Raw genomic sequence first — 16957 nt, 5'->3', positions numbered from 1 at the left:
CCTAAAGATATCTTGGGTACTTTGTAGGCTAGTACCCAGGATGGAGCTGACTAGTTTTACAACCCTCTGCAGCTTCTTTTGGTCCTGTGCAGTAGCAAACCCCCTCCGCCCCCCATACCAGACAGCGATGCAGCCTGTCAGAATACTCTCCTACTCTCCACGGTACATCTATTGAAGTTTTTGAGTGTATTTGTTAATATGCCAAATCTGTTCATACTCCTAATGAAGTATAGCCACTGTCTTGCTTGCTTTATAACTGCATCGATATGTTGGGACCAGGTTAGATCCTCAGAGATCTTGACACCCAGGAACTTGATCCTGGATAGGAATATGTGGATCCCAGATAGGCTTCTACAGCCACCTGAGGACCCACCAACAGACAACCCCTTAGGAGAACATCATACTGAACTTGGGTGATGGCACTACATAAGAAGGCCATAGTTTCCAAAATGGCAATACCTTCCGAGGCGTCTTGAGGTGACTTGTGTGGCAGCAGAACTCTCAATGTATATGATTAAATATTCTCATTTCAGCCTGATACAGCTAAAAAATAGAACTGCTTCTAAGGTCAGTACGGTTAACAAAGATGTCTTAATGCAATTAAATGAACTCAAATGAATGCTGCTTAAAACGGACGGAAACAATGCAGGTTGTGGACATACTCATCACCGGATTCCACATAGGAAACGTGGCTGCAGTTCAGGGATACAAGTGTGTTTAAGGAAACAGGGTTTTAGGCTCCCAATACTATCTTGCTGGCAAATGTGCAGTCTCTGGTGAATAGAATCGATGATCTCAGAGCTAGGGTGCTGAATCAGAGGGACATGAGGACCGCGTGGTTCTAGGAATCCTGCTTAACTCCGTCCCTACCTGATGCAGCCATTCGGATCAATGTGTTTACTATACACCAACAGGATAGACCTATAGGGTCCCTCAAAAGCAGAAGTGGAGGAGTATGCCTCATGATCAACTCCTTTGGTGCACAAATATATCAGTGCTGTCCCACTTCTGCTCACCAGACCTGGAATATCTCACAGTTAAGTGCTGTTCATTTTACCTACTATGGGAGATTTCCAATATCATTTTAGTAGCCATATACATTCCAGGTCAGGCCAATGTCAATCAGGTTTTCAGGTGATCTGAGTAATGGGATCAACATGCATGAAACAACATACCCTAACACCTTCACCATCATTCTGGGGGGTTTTATCCAGGCCAGTCTGTAAAAATCACTAAACAATTACCATCAACAGATCACTTGCAATACCCAAGGGTACAGCACACTGAACCATTGTTACACCACCATCAAGAATGCCTACCGTGCTATTCCATGCCCTCACTTCGTGAAGTCTGATCACCTGGCTGTACTTCTACTCCCTGAGTATAGGCAGAGATTGAAGACTGCAGGACCAGTAGTGAGGACCAATAAGGTATGGACAGGGGAAGCACAGGAGCACCTACAGGATTACTTTGAGTCGGTGGTCTGGACTGTATTCAGGGATTCATCTTCAAACCTGGATGAGTATGAAGCAATTGCTACCAGCTTCATTAAAACCCTTGTTGATGAATATGTGCCTACAAAGACTTGCTGTACATTTCCAAACCAAAAGCCGTGGATGAACCAGCAGGTACTTCGTCTGCTGAAGGCTCGATTTGTGGCATTCAAGTCTGGCGACCCAGGTCTGTACCAGAAAACTAGCTATGACTTGCAGAGGGCTATTTCAAGGACGAAGACGTAGTTTCGAATGAGGTTGGAGGTGACATTGGATGTACGACAACTCTGGCAAGGTTTGCAAGATATTACTTCCTACAAAGCAAAACCCAATAGCATGAATGGCAGTGATGCTTCACTATCAGATGAACTCAACGCCTTCTATGCCCGCTTTGAAAGGGAGAATATAACTAAAGCTGCAAAGATCCCTAGTGCACCCGGTGACTCTATGATCTCTGTTTCAGAGGCCGATGTTAGAGTGTCTTTAAAGAGGGTGAACCCTCACAAGGTGGAAGGCCCTGATGGAGCATCTGGTAAGGCTCTGAAAGCTTGTGGCAGGGGTATTCAAGGGCATTTTCAACCTCTCACTGCTGAGAGGGGAAGTTCCCACTTGCTTCAAAAAGGCAACAATTATACTGGTGCCTAAGAATAATAATGTGAGCTGCCTTAATGACTGTCGCCCAGTAGCACTCACGTCTAGAATAATGAAATGCCTTGAGAGGTTGGTCATGACTAAACTGAGCTGCTGCCTCAGCAAGGACCTGGACCCATTGCAATTTGCCTATTGCCACAATAGGTGAACAGCAGACACAATCTCAATGGCTCTTCATGCGGCCTTAGACCACCTGGAAAATACAAACACCTGTGTCAGGATGCTGTTCATTGACTATAGCTCGGCATTTAACACCATAATTTCCACAATACTGATTGATAAGTTACAGAACCTGGGCCTCTGTACCTCCCTTTGCAATTGGATCCTTGACTTCCTAACCAGAAGACCACAATCTGTGTGGATTGGTGATAATATCTCCTCCTCGCTGATGATCAACACTGGTGCGCCTCCGGAATGCGTGCTCAGACGGCTGCTCTATTCTCTCTATACCCATGACTGTGTGGCTACACATAGTTTAAATACAAACTATAAATTTGCTGATGATATAACCATTTTGGTAGAATCTTAGATGGAGACAAGAGGGTGTACAGGGTATGCCAACTGGTGGAGTGGGGTTGCAGCAACAACCTGGCACTCAACGTCAGTAAGACGAAGAGCTGATTGTGGACTTCAGGAAGGGTAAGATGAAGGAGCACATACCAATCCTCACAGAGGGATCAGAAGTGGAGAGAGTGAGCAGTTTCAAGTTCCTAGGTGTCAAGATTTCTGAGGACCTAAGCTGATCCCAACATATCGATGCAGCTATAAAAAAGGCCAAAACAGCGACTATACTTCATTAGGAGCTTGAAGAGATTTGGTATGTCAACAAAAACAGTCAAGAACTTCTATAGATCTACCGTGGAGAGAATTCTGACAGGCTACATCACAGTCTGGTATGTGGGGGGTGGGGGGAGGGGGCTACTGCACAGGACCAAAAGTAACTGCAGAGGGTTGTAAATTTAGTCAGCTCCATCTTGGGTACTAGCCTACAAAGAATCTAGGACATCTTCAAGGAGCAGTGTCTTAGAAAGGCAGCATCCATTATGAAGGACCCCCAGCACCCAGGCATGCCCTTTTTTTCACAGTTACCATCAGATACGTGGTACAGAAGCTTAAAGGCACACACTCTGTGATTCAGGAACAGCTTCTTCCCCTCTGCCATCTGATTCCTAAATGGACATTGAACCTGTGAACACTACCTCACTTTTTAAATATAAATTATCCCTTTTTGCACGATTATTAAACTATTCAATATATGTATACTGTAATTGATATACTATTTATTATTTAATTATTTTTCTACTTCTTCTATATTATATATTGCATTGAACTGCTGCTAAGTTAACAAATTTCACAAAGAAATGCACTAATCCACATCACTGCCATTAGATCTTCAACTTGATTGCAGATTCAATCTTTTTTTTCATATAATATCTGAAAAAGGAATCTCTTGGGTTTCATTTATGTGCTTTGATCCTTATGATGGCCAACTTCACATATTTCTGCATCAAAAGCACATGTCCAATAGACCAAAACTCACATCCAAAATCATGTTAATAATGATATTAAGTTTATTGAGCAACATACTTCTGGCTTGCTGTTGGTAGGTAATTTACATACTTAAAATTATATATTATATTTTTAGGACAAATAAAAGTCTCCCCAGATGATAAAAATCTATTAGATACATGCACTTACTTTGACTCAACTAGAGTTGTTTTTGTGAAGCTATAATCTCCACACACAACTCAGAAGAAAACTATTCACCCTTTGGATGTGTTTGAGCTTGTTATGCATAATCGGGCTACCATCATTACAATTCTCCCCTTTCTCAATCAGCTGTGGATTCATTAAACTGCTGGGAGGCATAGAGAGACTAATGTTTGGTTTTCTTAATGGTATAACAACACAAGGCCAGCTATATATTCTACTGCATCTAAGAAGCTGCTTAGTTTCCCAATTTGTGTGACTGTAGTCCCAACAAGAGTTGGAACAATCTCATTGGAACATCAAGCATCATTTAGCAGCTGTTCTGTGATTTTCTGTGAAGAATCAGATGAAAATTTCACAGGCTCCATAAAGAACAGCAGATGTGGAAGATGGTTCTGACCAATGCCAAACATGAGCAAATAAAACTGTCTCTACCTCTCAACAGCTGAACTTCAGATAACATTCAATAACCCATTATCTATCTAAAAAAAATTTAAAGAAGTTACGAGGAGTGATTGATAAGTTTGTGGCCTAAGGTGGAAGGAGTTAATTTTAGAAAACCTAGCACATTTATTTTTCAACATAGTCCCCTCCTACATTTACACACTTAGTCTAGCGGTCATGGAGCATACGGATCTTGGACCTCCAGAAAGTGTCCACTGCAGGGGTGATTGATAAGTTTGTGGCCTAAAGTAGAAGGAGATGAGTTATGTGGCTTTCGTTACATGCACATACAGTTCAACTCTTTGAGTGATTATGCAGAAAGTTTGAGGTGGTGATCATCAGGGGTTATTGATAAGTTTGTGGCCTAAGGTAGAAGGAGATGAGTTATTAACTTCAGACTTCCTGTATAATCACTCAAAGAGTTGAACTGCATGTGCATGTAACGAGAGCTGTATAACTCATCTCCTTCTACCTTAGGCCATGAACTTATCAATCACCCCTGCTGTGGGCACCTTCTGGAGGTCCAAGATCTGTATGCTCCACGACCACTGGACTAAGTGTGTAAATGTAGGAGGGGACTATGTTGAAAAATGAATGTGCTAGGTTTTCTAAAATCGACTTCTTCCACCTTAGGCCACGAACTTATCAATCACCCCTGATATTTTGTCAAAAAGCATATATTGTTTAAAAAAATATCAGCACTATAACATGCCAAAAAGTAGTAACTGGATGATGCTTGACGATGTGTTAGGTACATGTTCAGAAAAATAGTATGGTTTATTGAGCAACACACATCAAAGTTGCTGGTGAACGCAGCAGGTCAGGCAGCATCTCTAGGAAGCGGTACAGTCCACGTTTCAGGTCGAGACCCTTTGTCAAGACTAACTGAAAGAAGAGCTAGTAAGAGATTTGAAAGTGGGAGGGGGAGGCGGAGATCCAAAATGATAGGAGAAGACAGGAGGGGGAGGGATGGAGCCAAGAGCTGGACAGGTGATTGGCAAAAGGGATACGAGAGGATCATGGGACAGGAGGCCTAGGGAGAAAGAAAAGAGGGAGCGAGGGAACCCAGAGGATGGGCAAGGGGTATAGTGAGAGGGACAGAGGGAGAAAAAGGAAAGAGAGAAAGAGAATGTGTATATAAATAAATAACAGATGAGGTACGAGGGGGAGGTGGGGCATTAGCAGAAGTTTGAGAAGTCAATGTTCATGCCATCAGGTTGGAGGCTACCGGGACAGAATATAAGGTGTTGTTCCTCCAACCCGAGTGTGGCTTCATCTTTACAGTAGAGGAGGTCGTGGATAGACATATCAGAATGGGAATGGTTTTTTGATACATGATATTAAAACACCCAGGTTGTAGACAAACTTTAAAACACAGTTGACAATGGACTCTACACTAATACTACTCTAATTACAAGCATATCTATAATTTTTAATACAAACAATAATCCTTTCAATTTTATTGGTTGATAACTTTGTGTCCCACATAATGAGAAAAGCAGTAATGTGTTAGTGTAAAAATGTATCCTTGATTGATTTGTTCTGGTTAACAAAAATAAACCCTTAATACTTGGCATTCAAAATATAAATTCTGATGGTTCTGCTGCCAATTAATTTAGAGATAAAACTGAGGTATGTACCATGCACAATTTGCATATTTATTATATTTGGAAAATAGAACTTCTCACTTCAAAAAAGTAGGTTCTCAATGGGGTATGTGTCTTTTCATTCTTTCTGGCACCAGATATTGTGCTGTGATTCTGTTCTCAGCAACTCAGCTGGAACAATTGATCAGCCTTCCCTCTTTACAATGGTTGGCTGATGGCCTGGGTAATTCTGGCAGATCCAGGTCTTAATAAATCTAGTAGTCACTATTCTTATAAATAAGCCCGTGTTGATTGATGTGAGGAAACAAAAGACTTAGGGATGACAGATATATATGAAGAATACATTTTCTGCACAAATACTCTTTATCTCCAACTATTCTACCATTGCCTCCCTGCTCGTTCGCTTTCTATTTTGACTTGATTGTATTACGAGTTAGTAATTGGAGTAAGGGGAACTATGGGGCTATCAGGCAGGAACTTGGAAGCATAAATGGAAACAGATGTTCTCAGCGAAATGTACCAAAGAAATGTGGCAAAAGTTCAGGGGATGTTTTCGTGGGGTTCTGGGTAGGTACGTTCCAAAGAGACATGGAAAAGATGGTAGGGTACAAGATCTGTGATGCACAAAGGCTGTTGTAAATCTAGTCAAGAAGAAAAGAAGAGCTTACAAAAGGTTCAAAAAAACTAGGTAATGATATGAATCTAGAAGATTATAAGGCTAGCAGGAAGGAGATAAAGAATGAAATTAGGAGATCCAGAAGGGGCCATGGCTTTGGTGGACAGGATTAAGGAAAACCCCGAGGCATTCTATGTACAAGTATGTGAAGAGCAAAAGGATAAGATGTGAGAGAATAGGACCAATCAAGTGTGACAGTGGAAAAGTGTGTCTGGAACCGGAGGAAATAGCGGAGGTACTTAATTAATACTTTGCTTCAGTATTCACTATGGAAAATGATCTTGGTGATTGTAGGGATGACTTGCAGTGGACTGAAAAGCTTGAGAATGTAGATATTGAGAAAGAGGATGTCCTGGAGCTTTTGGAAAGCATCAAGTTGGATAAGTCACCGGGAACGGATGGGATGTACTCCAGGCTACTTTGGGAAGCGAGGGAGGAGATTGCTGAGCCTCTGGCAATGCTCTTTGCATCATCAATGAGGATGGGAGAGGTTCTGGAGGATTGGAGGGTTGTGGATGTTGTTCCCTTATTCAAGAAAGGGAGTAGGGGTAGCCCAGGAAATTATAGACCAGTGAGTCTTACTTCGGTGGTTGGTAAATTGATGGAGAAGATCCTGAGAGGCAGGATTTATGAACATTTGGAGAGGCATAATATGATTAGGAATACTCAGCATGGCTTTGTCAAAGGTAGGTCATGCCTTACAAGTCTGATTGAATTTTTTGAGCATGTGACTGAGCACATTGATGAAGGTAGAGCTGTAGATGTAGTGTATATGGATTTTGTCAAGGCATTTGATAAGGTACCCATGCAAGGCTTATTGAGAAAGTATGGAGGCATGGGATCCAAGGGGACATTGCTTTGTGGATCCAGAACTGGCTTGCCAAAGAGTAGATCCAGAAGGCAAAGGGTGGTTGTAGACAGGTCATATTCTGCATGGAGGCCGGTGACCAGTGGTGTGCCTCAGGGATCTGTCCTGGGACCCCTACTCTTTGTGATTTTTATAAATGACCTGAATGAGGAAGTGGAGGGATGGGTTAGTAAATTTGCTGATGACACAAAGGTTGGGTGTGTTGTGGATAGTGTGGAGGGCTGTCAGAGGTTACAACGGGACATTGATAGGATGCAAAACTGGGCTGAGAAGTGGCAGATGGAGTTCAACCCAGATAATTGTGAGGTGGTTCATTTTGGTAGGTCAAATATGATGGCAGGATATAGTATTGATAGTAAGACTCTTGGCAGTGTGGAGGATCAGAGGGATCTTGGGGTCTGAGTCCATAGGACACTCAAAGCTGCTATGCAGGTTGACTCTGTGGTTAAGAAGGCACACGGTGCGTTGGCCTTCAGCAATCATGGGATTGAGTTTAAGAGCCGAGAGCTAATACTGCAGCTATATAGGACCCTGGTCAGACCTCACTTGGAGTATTGTGCTCAATTTTGATCGCCTCACTATAGCAAGGACATGGAAACCATAGAAAGGGTGCAGAGGAGATTTACAAGGAAGTTGCCTGGATTGGGGAGCATGCCTTATGAGAATAGGTTGAGTGAACTCGGCCTTTTATCCTTGGAGCGACAGAGGATGAGAGGTGACTTGATAGAGATGTACAAGATAATGAGAGGCATTGATCATTTGGATAGTAAGAAGCTCTTCCCCTGGGTTGAAATGGTTAGCATGAGAGGGCATAGTTTTAAGGTGCTTGGAAGTAGGTACGGATGAGATGTCAGGGTTAAGTTTTTTTACGCAGAGAGTGGTGAGTGCGTGGAATAGGCTGCCAGCGGTGGTGGAGGTGGAAACGATAGGATCTTTTAAGAGACTCCTGGATGGCTACATGGAGCTTAGAAAAATAGAGGGTTATGGGTAAAGCCTAGGCAGCTCTAAGGTAGGGACATGTTCGACACAGCTTTGAGTGCCGAAGGGCCTGTATTGTGCTGTAGGTTTTCTATGTTTCTACGTAACATTAATTTGAGATTGGGTGGACAGAATGGTAACAGACCAAAACAGCTTCACTATAATTTTCATCAATTATTTGAAACAGGATTTGTAAAACATAAATTCTTCATATTCTCTTCTACTTCCATCTCATATTGGACTGGGATGGGAGGAGGTGAAGGGAAAGATGTCCAATTAGACGTTTCCTAGAAGAAAGACACAACACCAACATGCTAGCATCTAAGTGGGGATGCAGCTTTCAAGCCCAAGTCATGCAGGCAGCCACACTCTTCAATCTCACAATACAAAATGGAATTAATTTGTGACTAGAGTTGGATGCGTGATCGCATTGATTTAGACATCTGTGAAGTGGGCGTGATGACTGTGTGTAAAATCTAATGTTATTCTCTCCTCCGATGTAAACTCATCTCCAGGCATTGAGCCAACTTGAAGAAGGTATCAGAAAGTGTGTTGAGAACTGATTACCAAAGGGGTCTAATTGGAAATCATGGATGAATTGGGAGATCCACTCTATGCTGAACTCTAGGACGACAGCATTCTAATCAAGTAACCCTGACCTGTACATCAAACTGAGATATGGCCTTTAAAAAGCTATTAGGGATGTGAAGTGACAGTACCAGTCCAAAATTGAGGTCCAGATGAGTTGGGTGGCATTGCCTCACTGAGTTTAGCACATTCTATGCATATTTTGAACATTAGAATGTTGGGATGTCTCCATCCACCTGAGAGCCTCTAATACACCTGAACCCACAGCCATCATTCTATGTCTTTTAGAGAGTGAACCTGCAGAAAGCATCTGTCCCAGCTGTGTCCTTAGATCCTGCTTGAATCAGCTGGCCGGGGTATTATTATCCACTCCCTGCTTCTATCTGAGGGTCCCACCTGCTTTAGGAAGATGCCACTATCATTCCAGTGGCTACTGTCCTGTGGCTCTCATATCCAACATCATGAAATCCTTTGAGAGGCTGGTCATGACACACATTAACTCCAATCTCCCAGACACCCTCAACTCACTGCAATTTGTTTAATGCCAAGACAGATCTATGAAGATGCCATCTCCCCTGCCCTGCACTCATCTCGGGAGCACCTGGACAGTAAAGGCACTATATTAGACTACTGTTTATTGACACAGATCCACTTTCAATACTATATTTCTAAGTAAGCTCATACCATACTACAAGACCTAGATCTCAACACTTCCCTTTGTAATTGGATCTTTGACTTCCTGAACAGAGAGTAACAGCTCCCCCAAATTAATTTTGACACTGGTAGTCTATAAGGTGGTGTCCTAAGCTTGCAACCCTACTTCCAATACACCTAAGGCCATGTTTTCAGGTCCTGCTCCAGCTCCATTTATAGGTTTGCAGATGATACCATCGTAACCGACCGATCTCAAATAATGATGAGTTGGAGTACAGGAAAGAGATATAGACTAGTAACATAGCGCCTTGACGACGACCATTTCCTCAATGTCAGCAGAACAAAATAGCTGATCACTGGCTTATCTCAGGGGGTGGTGCACATGTTCCTGATTATATTAGTGGAATGCTGAGGTTGAGAACTTTGTGTTCCTAGAAGAGAATATCAGCAACATCCTATCTTGGTACAACATACAGATGCCACATGCAGAAACTCACCAACACCTCTAAATCCTCAGACTAAAGACAATTGGCATATCCCCTTTGACCCTCACCAAATTTTAATCGATGCACAGTAGAAAACAACCTACCCAGAAGCAAAATGCTTTAGTTTGGCAATTGCTCTGCACGAGACCACATAAATCTGTAGAGAGTTGTGCTCACAGCTCAGCACATCATGGAAACCAGTCTTGTCTCCATGGACTCGGTCTACGTTTCTCACTACATCAGTAAGCAGCCAACATGATCAAAGACCACATCTATTCAGGACGTTTGTGTCCTTCCTCCTATTGTGGAGGAGATATAAGCTCAAAGGCTACTTCTATTCTGCTGTTATAAGACTATTGAACAGTCCCCTGGCATGGTAGGCTGGACTCGACTTCATAATCCACCTTGTTATGACCTTACACCTTATTTACCTTACCTCTGTAAATGTAATATTTTAATTTGCATTTTGTTAGAGTTATATCTTGTACAATCTTAATAAATTCTTGTAATGAATCGATTAGTATGAATGGCATGCAAGACAAGTTTTTCACTGTACCTTGGTACATATGACAATAATAAACCATTTATCAATCTAGTGAACAAACATTGCACCAACTCCAAAAAAAATCCTTCCTTATATTTGAAGGTCAAAACCGTACATAGTCCTGGAGTGAACTTCTGTAACTGCAGCAAGATTCATTTCCAGTTCCTTTGCAACGCATGTTAATAAGTAGTAAATTAGTCAAAGTGCTTGCTGACCTTCAATTCTGATATCATCTGTAAGGAGACTGCACGTCCTCCCCATTGAATGTGCGGATTTTTCCTGGGCGCTTCGATATCCTCCCACTGTCCAAAGATGTACTGGGTAAGTTAATTGCTTTAAAACAATAAGGAATTGCAATGCCATATATGGGTAGCAGGCAGACTGAAATGTGAGGGAGAAAAGTCCATACAGGACAGCACCTTTATTTTTATGGTAAAAATAATCACAAAGGTTTGCAATTATGAAACATCCTTTCTGACCTCTGGCTATTTTTCAGCCATTTATATATCAGAATGCTTGACGAATTTGTGCACCACAAGCCTCCACAAGTAAGATGATGACTAAATATTCAATTTTTAGATATCTTCAGGGAAAAATGTTGTCCAGTGCATCAGGTGGAAATACCCTGTTAAACCTTTAGAGCGGGTCATTTTCATCTGAGTGAGTATACAGTGTACTAAACTGAAGCCTTATCCGAAAGAGATGCTTTTGCTTCTCCCACAGTAATGCACCTGGCTGCCAGCTTTTATCTCTGTGCTCTGGCTTCAGGAAGTTTCAAACTTTCATACTATCCACAGACACTTTAAAATTTGCAATTTTTTGCAGTTCCAATACTTATAACTCCAGTCAGACCAAAAGTATGATGTTTGCAGTAGCACTGTATAAATAACTGAAGCCTATCTTCAATGTACGGTGTGAGAAATGCAACCTTCAAAATACATTAATGGTCAACTACCTCTTCGTTACATTGGGAAGGAATTTTTGACTTTAAAACATGTGCCAACATACATAAGTTCAACCTCTATTCTTGGATCTCCATCTAAAAAGGTTTGGCACGAATGAATTTGGATTTTCACGTTTCCCTACTTGAGTCAACCACTTTACTGAAGATACTAATGGGAAAAATGATCTAAAATTTTAATGGGTATTAAAACTTTAGAGAAAGCTAAAGGTATTTTACTACCAAAGAATCTTGGGTACTAATCTTTAGTACCCACAAGCATGAGTGGGGGGGGGGGTAGTTGGGTGGGGGTGTGGGAAAAGTTAATACACAAATGAAAATTATAAATTACTATTAATATAGTGTACATCTGTGGCAGTAAAATTACAAGCCAACTTCTTAAATCATGCAATATGAACTTCAAGACCTGTAGCAGGCAAACAGCAAGACCAGGTGATTCTGTGGACGCAGAAAAGAAACACGAATGGTAGTTTGCCTTCCAGGTGCCGGGGTCTGGGATGTTTCTGATTGTGTCCACAATATCCTGAAATGGGAACGTGAAAAGCCAGAGGTCGTGGTACATATTGGTACCAACAACATAGGTAGGAAAAGGAAGGAGGTCCTGAAAACAAACTACAGAGAGTTAGAAAGTTGAGAAGCATGACCTCCAAGGTAGTAATCTCGGGATTACTGACTCTGCCATGTGACAGTAAGTATAGGAATAGAATGAGATGGAGGATAAATGTGTGGCTAAGGGATTGGAGCAGGGGGCAGGGATTCCAATTTCTGGATCATTGGGACATCTTTTGGGACAGGTATGACGTGTACAAAAAGAACGGGTATCATTTGAATCAGAGGGGAACAATATCCTGGCACGGGGGTTTCCTAAAGCTATTGGGGAGGGTTTAAATGAGAATTGCTGGGAGGAGGGAACCGAACTGAAGAGACAGAGGAAGGGGCAGTTGGCTCACAAATAGAGAAAGCTTGGAGACTGTTCGAGAGAGAGGAGAGGCAGGTGATAGAGAAGGAATACGCTCAGACCGATGGTTTGAGATGTGTCTGTTTTAATGCAAGAAGCATCATGAACAAAATGGGTGAGCTTAGAGCATGGATCAGTATTTGGAGCTATGATGTTGTGGCCATTTCAGAGACTTGGATGGCTCAGGGGCAGGAATGGTTACTTCGAGTGCCAGGCTTTAGATTTTTGAGAAAGGACAGGGAGGGAGGCAAGAGAGGTGGGGGTGTGGTACTGCTGATCAGAGATAGTGTCATGGCTGCAGAAAAGGTGAAGTCATAGAGGGATTGTCTACTGAGTCTCTGCGGGTGGAAGTTAGGAACAGGAAGGGGTCAATAACTCTACTTGGTGTTTTTTATAGATCAGCCAATAGTAACAAGGACATCAAGGAGCAGATAAGGAGACAGTTTCTGGAAAGGTATAATAATAACAGGATTGTCGTGGTGGGAGATTTTAATTTCTCAAATATTGATTGGCATCTCCCTAGAGCAAGGGGTTTAGATGGGGTGGAGTTTGTTAGGTGCGTTCAGGCAGGTTTCCTGACACAATATGTAGATAAGCCTACAAGAGGAGAGGCTGTACTTGATCTGGTATTGGGAAATGAACCTGGTCAGGTGTCAGGACTCTCAGTGGGAGAGCATTTTGTAGATGGTGATCACAATTCTGTCTCCTTTACCGTAGCATTGGAGAAGGATAGAAACAGACATGTTAGGAAAGCTTTTAATTGGAGTAAGGGGAAATATGAAGCTAACAGGCAGGAACTTGGAAGCATAAATTGGGAACAAATGTTCTCAGGGAAATGTATGGCAGAAATGTGGCAAATGTTCAGGGGATATTTGCATGGCGCTCTGCATAGGTACATTCCAATGAGACAGGGGAAGGATGGTAGGGTACAAGAACTGTGGTGTACAAAGGCTGTTGAAAATAGAGTCAAGAAGAAAAGCTTACGAAAGGTTCAAAAAACTAGGTAATGATAGAGATCTAGAAGATTATAAGGCGAGCCAGGAGGAGCTTAAGAATTAAATTAGGAGAGTCAGAAGGGGCCATGAGAAAGCCTTGGTGAGCAGGATTAAAGAAAACCCCATGGCATTCTACAGTATGTGAACAGCAAAAGGATTAGACCTAAGAGAATAGGACCAATCAAGTGTGACAGTGGAAAAATGTGCATGGAACCAGAGGAACTTAATGAATACCTTGCTTCAGTATTCACTATGGAAAAAAGATTTTGGCGATTGTAGGTATGACTTGCAGAGGATTGAAAAGCTTGAGCATATAGACATTAAGGAAGAGGATGTGCTGGAGCTTTTGGAAAGTATTAAGTTAGATAAGTCTCCAGGACTGGACGAGATGTACCCCAGGCTACTGTGGGAGGTGAGGGAAGAGATTGCTAAGCCTCTGGCAATGATCTTTGCATCATCAATGGGGACGGGTGAGGTTCTGTATGATTGGAGGGTTGTGGATGTTGTTCCCTTAATTCAATAAAGGGAGTAGAGATAGCCCAGTTAATTATAGAACAGTAAATCTTACTTCAGTGGTTGGTAATTTGATAGCAAAGATTCTGAGAGGCAGAATTTATGAACATTCAAGGAGGCATAATATGATTAGGAATAGTCTGCATGGCTTTGTCAAAGGCAGGTTGTGCCTTACGAGCCTATTTAAATTTTTTGAGGATGTGATTAAACACATTGGTGAAGATAGTGCAGTAGATGTAGTGTATTTAGATATCAGCAAGGCATTTGACAAGGTACCCCATGCAAGGCTCATTGAGAAAGTAAGGACGCATGGGATCTAAGGGGACTTTGCTTTGTGGATTGAGAATTGGCTTGCCCACAGAAGGCAAGGAGTGGTTGTAGACAAGTCATATTCTGCATGGAGGTTGGTGACCAGTGGTGTGCCTCAGGGATCTGTTCTGGGATTCCTTCTCTTTGTGATTTTTATAAATGACCTGGGTAAGGAAATGGAGGGATGGGTTAGTAAATTTGCTGATGACACAAAGGTTGGAAGCTATCAGAGGTTAGAGCGGGACTGATAAGATGCAAAACAGGGCTGCGAAGTGGCACATGGAGTTCAACCCAGATAAGTGTGAGGTCGTTCATTTTGGTAGGTCAAATATGATGGCAGAATACAGTATTAATGCTAAGACTCTTGGCAGTGTGGAGGATCAGATGAATCTTGGGTCCAAGTCCATAGGACACTCAAAGCTGCTGTGCAGGTTGACTCTGTAGTTAAAAAGGCATATGGTGTATTGGCCTTCATCAATCGTGCAATTGAGTTTAAAAGCAGAGAGGTAATATTATAGCTGTATAGGACTCTGGTCAGACCCCACTTGGAGTACTGTGCTCAGTTCTGGTCACCTCACTACAGGAAGGATGTAGAAACCATTGAAAGGGTGCCGAGGAGATTTACAAGGATGTTGCCTGGATTGGGGAGCATGCCTTACGAGAATAGGTTGAGTGAACTTGGCCTTTTCTCCTTTGAGTGACGGAAGATGAGAGGTGACCTGACAGAGGTGTGCAAGATGATGAGAAGCATTGATCGTGTGGATAGTCAGAGGCTTTTTCCCCAGGGCTGAAATGGCTATCACGAGAGGGCACAGTTTTAAGGTGCTTGCAAGTAGTTACAGAAGAAATGTCAAGGTTAAGTTGTTTTTTTTTTAAACACGGAGAGTGGTGAGTGAGTGGAATTTGCTTTTAAGAGACTCCTGGACAGGTACATAGAGCTTAGAAAGATAGAGGGCTATGGGTAACCCTAGGTAATTTCCAAAGTACATGCTCGGCACAGCATTGTGGGCTGAAGGGCCCGTATTGTGCTGTATTTTTTCTATGTTTTAGGTAGCAGTTAAACTTGCTGAGTGTTTAGTGCTAGTGAAGAGAGGCTATACTCTTGGAAACTGAAAAAGTAGCTGATGATGGAAATCTAACAAGCATCCCAATATGAAACATTAACTCTGCTTCTCTTCCTACATATGTTCAACCTGCTGAGTATTTCCATCATTTTCTGTTTTTGATTTGCTTTTCTCTTTCACTCATTTCTACATTATCACTGGTTGTTGATGAATTTTCTGTTCCCAATCAGATACAGTGACTGAGAAATCTGGAAAATGTAATTTATCGGCAGCTTGAGCTAAGCACCTTTTTCCAGAAGGCATGATCATATTTAACTTTAAACTATAACTGTCACTGCCGTGTGCATACCAGTAAGCTGAACATTCACAGAATTATTTGACTCTTAGGCAAAAAATCACAGAGTACTCAAGTTTTAAAGGACAATAATCTTATGGCAATGGTAAGTGATTTCTCTTAGGCAAGTGATTGAAATTGCTAGGTATTGAGCAATTTTATGTTTGGATCAAGCAAAGTTGACTGAACGGATTAGATAATTCCCCATTTCCTCTTCTCTCCATCTGCAACACAGAAAATGATGGCCAAACACACTTCATTAAGGCGTACTTCTACATGTCTGAGCATCATTTTGATCTACACTCACAGAACAGAAACAAAACTTAATTATAACCCTATTGCTGTTTGTCCAAATATACTGTTAAACCATATTGGGGATCTATGCTGGTAATATATCTCAAATAATGGTGAACTTTAGAAACATAGAAAACCTACAGCACAATAGAGGCCCTTTGGCCCACAAAGCTGTGCTAATCGTGTCCCTACCTTAGAAATCACTTAGGGTTACCCACGGCCCTCTATTTTTCTGAGTTCCATGTACCTGTCCAGGAGTCTCTTAAAATACCCTATCGTATCCACCTCCACCACCGTCGCCAGCAGCCCATTCCACGCACTCACCACTCTCTGCATTAAAAAAAAACTTACCCCTGACATCTCCTCTGTACCTACTTCCAAGCGCCTTAAAACTGTTTCCTCTCGTGCTAGCTATTTCAGCCCTGGGAAAAAGCCTCTGACTATCCACACGTGGATAGCTTCTGACATTTTTATTTCCAAGAGATAATTGAAATTTAACAGACTACTTAAAAGTAGATATCCACGTTGAAATGATCACAATGTCAACAATTAATATGAATTGGGATTTCTGTGATCTGAAAGCAGCAAATAGGTTCTGAATGCTTATTGCAAAGATACCTTCAGAAATTTAGATCATGTTCGTTTAGAATGTTATCCTGCCAAGTTGTATCAAGAGTAAATAGCATTACAGCAACAGATAAAAATTTAAAAACAAACAAACAAGAGGCCAATTTGTGAGAACAATGTCCAAAAAAAAGCTTATGAACTGCTGACAGAAGGGAGGAGCAGTTACACCACAAATTCTTTCACTCTCATGGTGACCTACACTAC

This window comes from Mobula birostris, chromosome 5 (genome assembly GCF_030028105.1).
Source record: "Mobula birostris isolate sMobBir1 chromosome 5, sMobBir1.hap1, whole genome shotgun sequence".
NCBI classification, from domain to species: domain Eukaryota; kingdom Metazoa; phylum Chordata; class Chondrichthyes; order Myliobatiformes; family Myliobatidae; genus Mobula; species Mobula birostris.
The sequence above is the reverse complement of the archived record's forward strand: the minus strand, read 5'-3'. Positions refer to the sequence as shown.